Genomic DNA, 10910 nt, shown 5'->3' with positions numbered 1-10910 from the left:
GTTTATTTTTATTTTATTGCATTTTTTGGGAGTAGGCTACAATTTACATATGTGGTTTCCACAACCAGATGCATTTACACATGTCCAGTTTTGTCGGGAATGTGGCCCAGACCTCCCCTGAAGTGGTTTGAGCGATCGGATTCAAATCTGTCTCGAATGCGTTTCGGAGGGCATTTATACCTGGTCTTTTCACGATCGGATAGCTATCCCATCACAGAACACGCATGAAGTGGCCAGGTGTAAACAGCCCCTTATTCATCGCAAGACAGAGGCGAACCAACACTGACTGAGTGGGGGCCCCAGGCAAAATTAACCAATGAGGACCTTTTTTATTTTATATAGCCTAGGCTATGTTTTATATATAATATATAAGATTTTTTTGTTAATATATCTTCATTAGATATATTATTATACACAATTCAAAAAGTAGCCTAGTAAACACGAACATCTAACAGAACATTTTAACAACCTTATGTGCTCATTTTTTAACGAAATGTCAATCTTTATAACAGAAGATACAACACAATACAACAATCTTCAAGATACAGGAACTCTTCAAATGTGAAGATGTGAAAACAGATTGTCACCTTAAAAACAGTCATTTGCGTGGTGGAACAAGTCATGCTAAATAGAATTATAGTTAGCATCTTAACTTGTTCTATTATTTTATTAGTTCATTAACTAGCCTAATTGTTAACTCAAAAAATTTAATGTAAAGAGCTGGATACTTACTAATTAAATAATGTCAAATATAGTAAATGTATTGTTGCCATATACTAAATATTTTACTAGTCGCACGTTAATTTCTGCTTAAATACTGCATGGGATATAGCCCATTCTGTGCTCAAGCGCATGTATAATCTTGACGCAAAAGCAGGCTAATGAATAAATATGTATTTAAAAATAACGATGCATTTTAATTGTTTATTAATAAACTCTTTTTTTCTAAATCAGTGTCCGCTGCAAACATGTCTCCATACATCTCCGCTGTAAAGTGCGCCTTTAAGAGAAATGCATCTTATAGGCCTACGGATTAGCCTACATAATCAAATGATATTTGCTTTTGATTTGATTTTTTTTCGTTTAAAAGTGGACATATCAAGCTTTATATAGATATTTTTTCATATATTTGAGGCTAGTATGCTATATAGCCTACGATATGTTTCTGCTTTTTTTTTTTTTTTTTTTGACGTGCTACAGTTCACGGAGACCATGAAAGCGCGCCCTGATTGTTTTATTTTATTTTACGAAAGCAAAACTTTTTCTTGTTATTGTGAGTTTACACAAATAAAAGTATTGCGACTGATGCATTATTCTTTTCTGTATGGCCAGAAATAGAGTATTTTAAGTTGTTTCCACTGTTGATAGGAAAATGCAAATCGCATCGGTGCCTCCATGTCATGCAGTGTGCGCGACACACTCCGCACACACACTTGGTTATGCGCCTAAGAACAGCGAACAATTATCTAGGTTAACGTTAGAGTGAGCGGCGATGCCAGACGGATAATCCTCATGTTTAACAAATCAAATCATGCAGTTTCTACCGCGAGTCAGCGCTGCGCCAGTTTGAAAAAGGCGGGTGTGCAGGAGCATAGAGATATCTGAACATCTTTGCCAAGCGCAAACCAGTACAGAAGTAATCAATAAATGATCGGGGAGGGTCATGCCTTTTTTCACAATCATTTTGGAGGGTCATAGAAAAATGTATTGCTGGCGAAGGGAGGGTCAAGTCTTTTTTAACTATAGATCTCAAAACTCCTCTGGTGGCCCCTTAAATAAATAACGAACAGTCCCTAAGATGTTTTAAACCCGATTAAGTTTTTTTTTTTCTGTTGATAACCCCCCCACTAAAGACAGCCAGCACACCAAATATGCATACTATTTATTCTATCTAACTTATTTGTAACTGTGAACTCGTGATCCGGCATCTGCGTATAAAAAACAGACGAGGCATCTCTAGTGTGTGTGTGTGTGTGTGTGTGTGTGTTTGTGCGCTCCCACGCAAAATATTTAATTAGGGCTGGACGATATGGCCAAAATTTATATCACGATATATTTCTTAATTTCGGTCGATACGATATAATTCCGATATCGATATGAACAATATAAAAGCCTCAGGAAAAACTGCCAAGAACGCCCACAATTAATGTCTGTACCTACAAACTTCTGAAAAATGTATTTGCCAAGTCTCTGAAACCTCCTCCTATAAAACTATATAATGTTTTAGAAATAAAAATGGTACAAATCAATTATTGTTAATAATATACAAAAAATGTGAAATCACTGTCAAATAAACACAAGTTAATAAGTCAACTTATACATATCTTTAACTTTAAGCTATATGCTAACATGGGTTGATTCTTATAGATTGAAAAAAGTGCTTCAGCCAGGATAAAGAATATGAAAAGTGCTCAGAGTTGCTGCAGAAAACAAACCAAAAAAAATGTTGCTGAGGGACATTTTAAAGGATTAGTTCACTTTTAAAATGAAAATTCTGTCATCATATACTCACCCTTAAGTTGTTTCAAACCTGTATGAATTTCTTTCCTCTGCTAAACACAAAGGAAGATATTTAGAAGAATGTCAGTAACCAGACAGTTTTTGGTTCCCATTAACTTCCATAGTATATTTTTTTCCTACTGTGGCGAGGCAGTTGTGAAAAGAGTTTGAAATCACACTTAAATTCCTACCAGACTACGCCACCCTGGTGGAGGACCAGGGAATTACTCCAGAAAAGACACACAGGTAAGTATTACCCACTGAGGGCAAAGATATAAAGCAGTGAGACAGGGGTCACGATACAAAAATATACTTTATTTTAATAAAACATCACAATCATCAAATACTTCTCCAGGGCCGGGCTTCACAGGGACAAGGCAGGCCGGGCGCACTCGAGAGGTTGTCCAACCCTACTTAAATTCGCCCCAAATCAGACTGCAAAGCACTGCAAGACAAAAGTGTCAATACACACACACTGTGAAGTACATGCCTCTATATCAAGGCAACCGGCCTCCCCTGTTCCACATCGAATCCTACTGGCTCCTGGAGACACACAAAAAATGGTCAGCCACTGATTAAATAAAAAAATTAAACTACTAGACACACAATGAAACATACAAACACAAAACGACACATCAAAAAAGCCCAGAATCAGCAAGCCACGTAAACAGACGTCAAAATAAAGGTCTTTAAATACTACAGGTGCTCTCACCTCATTGGTCTTCTACCCACCCTCCAATAAACCAATAAACAGCTGCTTAACCCTGCCACACTACTATGGAAGTCAATGGGAACCAAAAACTGTTTGGTTACTGACATTCTTCTAAATATCTTCCTTTGTGTTCAGCAGAGGAAAGAAATGTATACAGGTTTGAAACAACTTAAGGGTGAGTATATGATGACAGAAATTTCACTTTAAAAGTGAACTAATCTTTTAAGTGTTGATGACACCGTGAATTCATTTTGATTGATGAATCTGAATGTAGTGTTTACATGAACGCTAAACAAGTGATCGGGTTGTTGTGCGCGTTTATGTCACAAGCTTCAAATCAATCAGAATAGATATTTTGACATGCACACACCACGGCACAAATATAGTTTCCAGCTGTTTGCACATAATAACTCCATTCGCCGGATCCGCCATTTTTGTCCGATAAAGCAGTCAGGAGAGTTAGTAGAGGATTTGAACTTTAGAAGCGGAGTGTACTGACGTTTTTCCGCGATTAAAAGAAGATTACTTCTTAAGTTCATTCATGTTTATTCTATAAAAATGAACTAGCAGCTTTAACTGATGCTCTACAGCGATCTGTCAGACACATTAAAGAGCCACAAAACGGTATTTATTGTTTACATTTCTTGACAAAATTGCCAAATTTGAAAGTTGAGACTTTGTTTCACATCTAAAGTAACCTGTTTCACATCTAAAGTAACCTGTTCTGTCCTATCTGTCGGCGCGCTTTCTGCTCCCCGATGTCAGCGTGCTCTCTGCTCCGCGATGTATTTTTCACTGAGTGAGAACAGTGTGGTGTGAGAGAGCGGTGTAGCTTGTTGGGCATAGCAACAGTAACTAAAGGGGCGGGTCTTTGCGAACGGTCAATTTGGAGGCAATGAACATATTAACCGTTGTGCCGTGCTGCTTATATTTATCACGCAGTAAAAATTAAAACTTAAACGTAGCCCATGCCTGCAATGTATATCGAAATATCGGAAATGTGTTTAAAAATCATATCACCGTTATTGAAAAAAATTATATTGCGATACATATTGATATCGAATTATTGTCCAGCCCTATATTTAATATTACTGTATTTTGTTTTGACACTTTCAACTTAAGGGTTACAGATGGCTTATTTAAGAATGTGGAGAAAACGTAAACCAGACATCAATGAACTTCTCCAGTCTGACGATGACAATGCGGTGACAATCGACAACGCAGTGACGACAAAAGATAGAGAGGAAACAACCAATGATGATGGTGGAAGCAATACTGATGACCACAGCACCAGTGTGACCACTGATTGTTCAGATTGTGACACTGACATCGGAATGTGTGACTCAGATGTGGAGATTTTGAATCCCGAACCAGAGGTCCAAGTTAGAAACCTAGGCGATGACTTGCGAGAGTGGAGTACAAGACACCAAATTACTAATAGGTCCCTAAATGAATTATTGTATGGAGTTAAAAGAGTCTCAATAAAGATAAATGCACACACTACATTCACATATGCACACACAGGATTCATACATGCACACACATGATTCATAAATACACACACAGGATACACAAATGCGCACAAAATTCACAAATGCACACACAAAATTTAAAAAGCACAGAAGATTCACAAATGCATACAAAATTCACAAATTCACACAAAATTCATAAATACACACACAATTCATAAATACAAACAAAATTTACAAATGCACTCAAGATTCAGAAATGCACAGGGCAAGATTCAGACGTGTATTTCTGATGCACACACAAATATAGATTGATTTACAAACTGCTTGCGGTCTGTGAACTTCACTGCATTTGTGTGTGAATTTTGAGACTCCCTTGACTTGGCTCGACACACAAATGCCTTTTTTTAAACAGGGAATGATCAGCAACCAATCAGATATCTCCCTTGGTTTAGCCAATCACAAGAACGCACCCCGCGTGGGGTATTGTTTACTTATAAGCCAATCACATGAATGCGTTCACACAGCGCGATATGCATGTGGCGCGGGCGCGAGCGCGGTGGAGTTCTGTCTGTCTGTCAGTCGGTTGAGACCTCAACATGGCTTCTGGCAACGACAGGGGAGCGGTAAGTATAACCAAAGTCCTTATCTAAATTGTCTCTGGTATAACTTAACGTGTTTAGCTAGTCATCTCCTTGTTATGAGATGTTGTTTAATTGTTAATGTTAACCGGTTTAATTGCGCAACTATCAACATAAGCTAGCGAGCTAGGCTAGCGCGTCTGCATGCTAATAGGTTCAGGGCAGGCTAGTATCTTTCCATATAACGTTAGTTAAAATTCTTATGAATTAAGTGACTGTTTGACAGGGTCTGTCGCCCCAAGCCGAGGTAGCAGCTCGGGCTTTTGTGCAGTTATTGGCCCGAGAGCTGTCCTCGGCCCCAAACGCACCGAGAGAGAGTAACGTTACAGCAGTCAGGGCTGGAGGCAGTGCTGCTCCTCTGCCGGTTAGCGATGCTAGGGTGAAACAGGCTATGAGAAGGTGATACATTTAACTTATTATTCTAAGTCTTTTTGGGGGTTGGGGGGTGCTTAATTGGCATGATAGCTTAATTGGCATGAATGTTTAGGTGAAGAATGTTGCTAAAGCAGAAATTGACATAAAAATTGACATTTGATGTTTTTGGTACATAGATAAAGCGTCATGTATTGTCTATTAAGTGACACATGTTCAATTTACTAACTGAGTAATATTCTTCTGACACATTTAATATTGGTGTCTGGAACAGTAATGAATAGCGTTAGTGTATTTTATACTTTTATTGAGACATTGTTTAAATTATTGAAAGTGTAAAAAAATAAAAAATAAAATCTGGTTTCCCTGCAAATCTTTTTGTCTTTCCCACATCAGGCAGTTCCCGAGTATGTTTAACACTGATCAGCCAAGAGGAAAACGACGATTTTCGACCCCTGCCCCTTGCATTGTAAAAAGGACAGACTTTCATATGTATGTCCTTTCGGAACCCAGTCAGTTCACACCAAAGGGCTCAGAAGAGCTAGAACTTGCCCATGCTGGCCTTGGGAAGAGGATGTTAAGCATACCATACCACTTGAAACATGATGAGGTAATCATATTGTATATAATATTGTAGAATGGGTAATGATTAAAAATGTTATAATTTGCAGAATCGTGAATAATTTCTTTTTTTTTTTTTTTTAAGATTGTAGCTCTACTTGAGGAGGAATATCCTAAACTAAAGACCTTACAAGGAGGTTGGATGTTTTTCAAGTCTACAGGTAGAATTTTTCTAAATCTCCAATTACAAAAAATTTAGTTAATGTTTTTCCAATTCAAAACCTCAGACATGTCATGTGATGTCCGGCGATGAATTACCATTCACACCACTATTCATGTTGTAGAGGACAGTACTGTGACTTGTTTGCCTGACAAAATATAACTTTTAATATTAATGATTGTGAGACTGCAAGGTTTTAAAGGACTCTTACTACTTTCCATTTTAAAATAGGTGGTAGCGGACGTCGCAAGCTGTCCATAATTCCAACTGATGCTGAGGGTTACTCCACAAGGCTTCTTAAATCAGCATCTAACAATGGGAAAAACGTAGTATTTGTAGTTCCACTACAGGAGAAGCTTTCTACTGAACCACTTTCCTATGATTCAGTTGAGTTTGCCAAGATGCCACAGTCAAAGTGCATTACATGTGGCAGTCAAATGCCTTTGCAGCTGTTGCCGTTGCATGTGGAGGGATGCAATGGCACATTGACTGTAAGCTGTATTACAACATGTCTCTCATTTCTCTTTTTTAGTTTGTTCAAATGACTGTTTCAAAGTATTAAGTATTTGTTTATTATATATTTTTATAAATGTATTTTATTTATTTAGGAGAGTGAATCTGGGACATGTCTTGATGAAGACTGTTCAGTTCTTGAGCAGCCAGTCCCATCTACCATAGGCATGGATGAATCATTGGCGGTAATAGATGTTGTCTTTTCTGTTGCTTTGGAATTTAGTAAGAAAGCATTGTTTTTATTCATCACATAAAGTAAGCAAGCAGAGGTTTTAGTACAGAACAATGTAATGCTTGCAGATATATAAATGGATTGGGCATCTCTCAAACTTAATTATTTTTTTATTACTCTGACATGTATGTAAAAAAATACATAGAGAGTGAATATAACATATCTGTAAGATGCAGAAAACATGACACTATTCTTATAATAATTTCATGTCTGAAAAGTATTGACTTTTTTTTGCAGGTCTGCCCAATCTGTCTTGCATCGTACCCAGCTGATGTTCTCCCATTTCATGCAAGCACATGTGGTGACAGGTAGGAAGTTTATGTCTGATAGATTCAGGTAACATAGTCAGACATTATCAGAATGTAATGACATGTTCTAAGTATGAAGAAGGACATGTGTAAAGAGTGTCATTTCATTAGAGTATTACGTTAATAATTATCAGAGGAACACCTTTCTGCATAAATGGGGAAGGGGAAAGAAACAAACATGACGTGTTGAAGTGTTTCTGGAGCTACTGGTTTACCACATTTTTTTATTCATATTAATTCTGTAGCACATTTAGTTAACCTACTTTTGTATATTAACTCCATGTCTTAATTTTAATATAAACATTTGGCACCACTGACCAACTAGATGGTAAATGATTAAAATAATCACCACTCATGATTTGGCTGTTTCCCATTCTTCCAAGCAATGGTTTTTATCATAATTTATTTGGTCTGTTCTAAGAATGAACTGTGCTCAACCCAGCGTAGCAGCCAGTCCCCCAAGGGGAGAAGAATTGCCAGGACCCTCAAGGAGAGAAGAATTGCCAGGACCCTCAGTTCCACAATCGTCAGCAGGTAATTTATGCACAATTTCTGCTATAGTGTTGCATTGTTGAAAATAAATGTTGTCAAAATAACTTTAGTCAAGTGATTTAAAAAAAGGAATATTGATTTCCAGTACTTCCCCATGACATATTACATTAACCTGCAGGGATTTCAAAATGTCACTGCTGAAACAAAGTTATTCTTGCTTTGGAAATAAGGCCCTTTGCATCAAACAACTTTTTTTTTTGAAAATTACAGCTTCAACCTGGGCCACTGAAGTCGACCCCCAAAAAGCATGCCAGTTGTTCAGAGAAGATTTACTGAACCGTTACTCTGAATGTCCACGCCTTTCTCTATCACTTGACATGTTTGATCCAGAAGAAGAACAGGACAGTGCATTCATTTCATTCTATAAGCGGAATAATGTGAACTGGGCAGCTCCATTCAAGTGCAGGCTGAGAGGTATTAATAAAGCATGTAACTTTCCATTATAGGTAGTTATTCACTGAATTGATTTGAGTCCATGTCCCTTAACCCCCCTGTATTTATTGTTGTAGAAACTCCGAAAATTTTAGCACAATAGCCATGCTCTGTTTACTTGACATAATCTGGTCGATTGTCCTTTTCATCTCAAATATTATTTTCCCCCAAGGAGATGCAGCAGTGGGTGATGGTGTCAACAGACATGTTTTGTCAATGGCTATGCAGAAATTGAGAACTGGCTTCAGAATACATTTAGGTTTGTATATATGAGTGTGTGTGTGTGTCATCTATGTTTTCATGTTAAAACTTTTTTAATTGCAGTACTTTTTGTAGCCTATTCATTGGACACTGTCATCAAATTAGGGAATGGTATGGGCTTTATGCACAGCTGCACTACTTCCTGAACTTCAGGCAGCTCCTTTGTTTCCTGTCTGCCATTATTGGACAAACTGATTAATCCAGGTGTGCCTGACCAACAACAATAATCAGACACACCTGGATTAATCAGCTTGTCCAATAATGGCAGACAGGAAACAAAGGAGCTGCCTGAAGTTCAGGAAGTAGTGCAGCTGTGCATAAAGCCAATTGACTTGTAAACTCTACTTTAAATAAACTTTGTTATAACTTAATCTAAATGAACCTCCAAAGACACATTTGGGTCTAACTGTGATCAAGCATGTTTTCAAACATAATGCTCAATGTTTCTTGGCCTTTTCATTTTTTATTTTAAGGCTCTGCTGCTCCTACAACCCTTTTTGAGGGGGAAAAAGAACATCGGGTTCCCTCTGCAGCTGCTATCCTGCGGGAAAGCAACCTATTTGAGATGGCAGGTCGTATGATCGGCCATTCTTTCCTGCATGGTGGGTCCAGCTTCTCTGGACTCAGTTTGCCTGTGGTGACCCTATTGACTAGTGAGAGCATCGACACTGCAGCATCAGCTCTGACACTGGAGGACTGTCCTGATATTGACCATCGTGAAACAATTGGTTTGGTGAGTAACTTGGTTACACATTGCACATTTGTACGAATTACTACATTTTTGTTCATGTCACACACGTGTCTGTGCCGAGACATTTTGTAATCTGTGATTTCCAAAGCTTTTGGTGTCTGTTATTTACTCCAAATGTTAGTTATTTTTATTGTACCTTTTGCCTTTTTGTGGATTGCCTGGTGACAACTTTTCATGTAATTAAATTATTTTACCTTTTGTGAATGTGTACCTGCTTTAGCTGAAGAATGCTGAACTTACTGCTGAACTTACTGCAGAAGAAAACACCAAAGTGACTGATCTTTGCCTGTCCTGGGATCTTCCATTTCCAACATCCACCAATCGTGTATGGCTGTTCCAGGAATTGCTTTCACATGCAGTAATTATTTTTATAAATTACCTTGTTCGTATTTATATTGGAGGTTGGCCTTGTAACTCGTTACATCTTTGCCTACGGTCTCTTTCCTATAAAATAGTGCCTCTGTGTAAATGTAACCTTCTGTCCTGTCAATTCTGTCTGCAGGTACTTCACCGTGTTAAACAGCCAATTAAACAAATACGGAAAGGCCTTAAACAAACAGGAATCTGGCCACTTCTTTCAGATAGGCCAGATGTCCACCCCTTACTTTTCCCAAGGGAGTCAAGTGAGGAGCTTAACCCACAGGTAAACACGATTCACACTACACGATTTTAAGCCCGATTTGCTGCTCGGCGACTGTCAGGCTGTGATCGGGAGAAAATCAGTGATCGATCGGCGGTCGCCAGGTGTTATGTGTGAACTACTCAACTCATCAAAACGGTGCCCCGACACCAGCCAGATCTAGCATGAGAAATATCTGTAGAAGTTGGCCGACTCGACATCCAGCCAATTTACCCATTTATTATTCAGCCATTTATGATTTTATTTTTGCAAAGACTGTGTGTAGTTTTGTTTGGTGTCACAGGGGTGTGTACATCTAAAATTAATGGTTTATTTTAGTCATATGTTAAAGTTGTGTTACTTATTTGACGGAAATAGATTGTTCATTCATAAAAAGATCACTACAATTTTGAGATCACTTTGCAACATTTAATTAAAGTTTCAATCCTGACATGAAATGTGTTTATTTGATCCCTTGTAGACCGTGATCCAGAGCAGAGTAGGTGCAAAGTCATCAACTTCTTGCACTCCGTCCCTCTTTTGAAATGGAATCACTAAAGAGTAATTCCTGCTAGTTTATGCACCATTAACGTTATAAAGTTTGATTATTCTACTTGATTGTCAGGCACCAACTTCACCTGTCAATAAATACTTTGGAGTTGGTTTGGTTTTCTTTAGCCTGTGTTTTTTTAAGTTGCACTAGTTCTTTGATTTTCATATTCTTAATCTAGCTGCTAGTGTACTTTTGTGATGTCATCTGCAGTGCAA

The 10910-nt window shown here is 38.0% G+C and overlaps 1 long non-coding RNA gene across 1 annotated transcript; it reads left to right on the top strand.

The window, feature by feature from the left end:
• Nucleotides 1-9763: 9763 nt before the first annotated feature.
• On the top strand, nt 9764-10639 carry LOC306999422. The gene is made up of 3 exons (XR_013797845.1): nt 9764-9881; nt 10026-10166; nt 10624-10639. It is a non-coding gene; the product is annotated as an uncharacterized lncRNA (long non-coding RNA).
• Nucleotides 10640-10910: the final 271 nt, after the last annotated feature.

Source organism: Phoxinus phoxinus, assembly GCF_949152265.1.
Source record: "Phoxinus phoxinus genome assembly, chromosome: 5".
Classification (NCBI taxonomy): Eukaryota; Metazoa; Chordata; class Actinopteri; order Cypriniformes; family Leuciscidae; genus Phoxinus; species Phoxinus phoxinus.
This window is presented reverse-complemented; position numbering and strand designations above follow the sequence as displayed.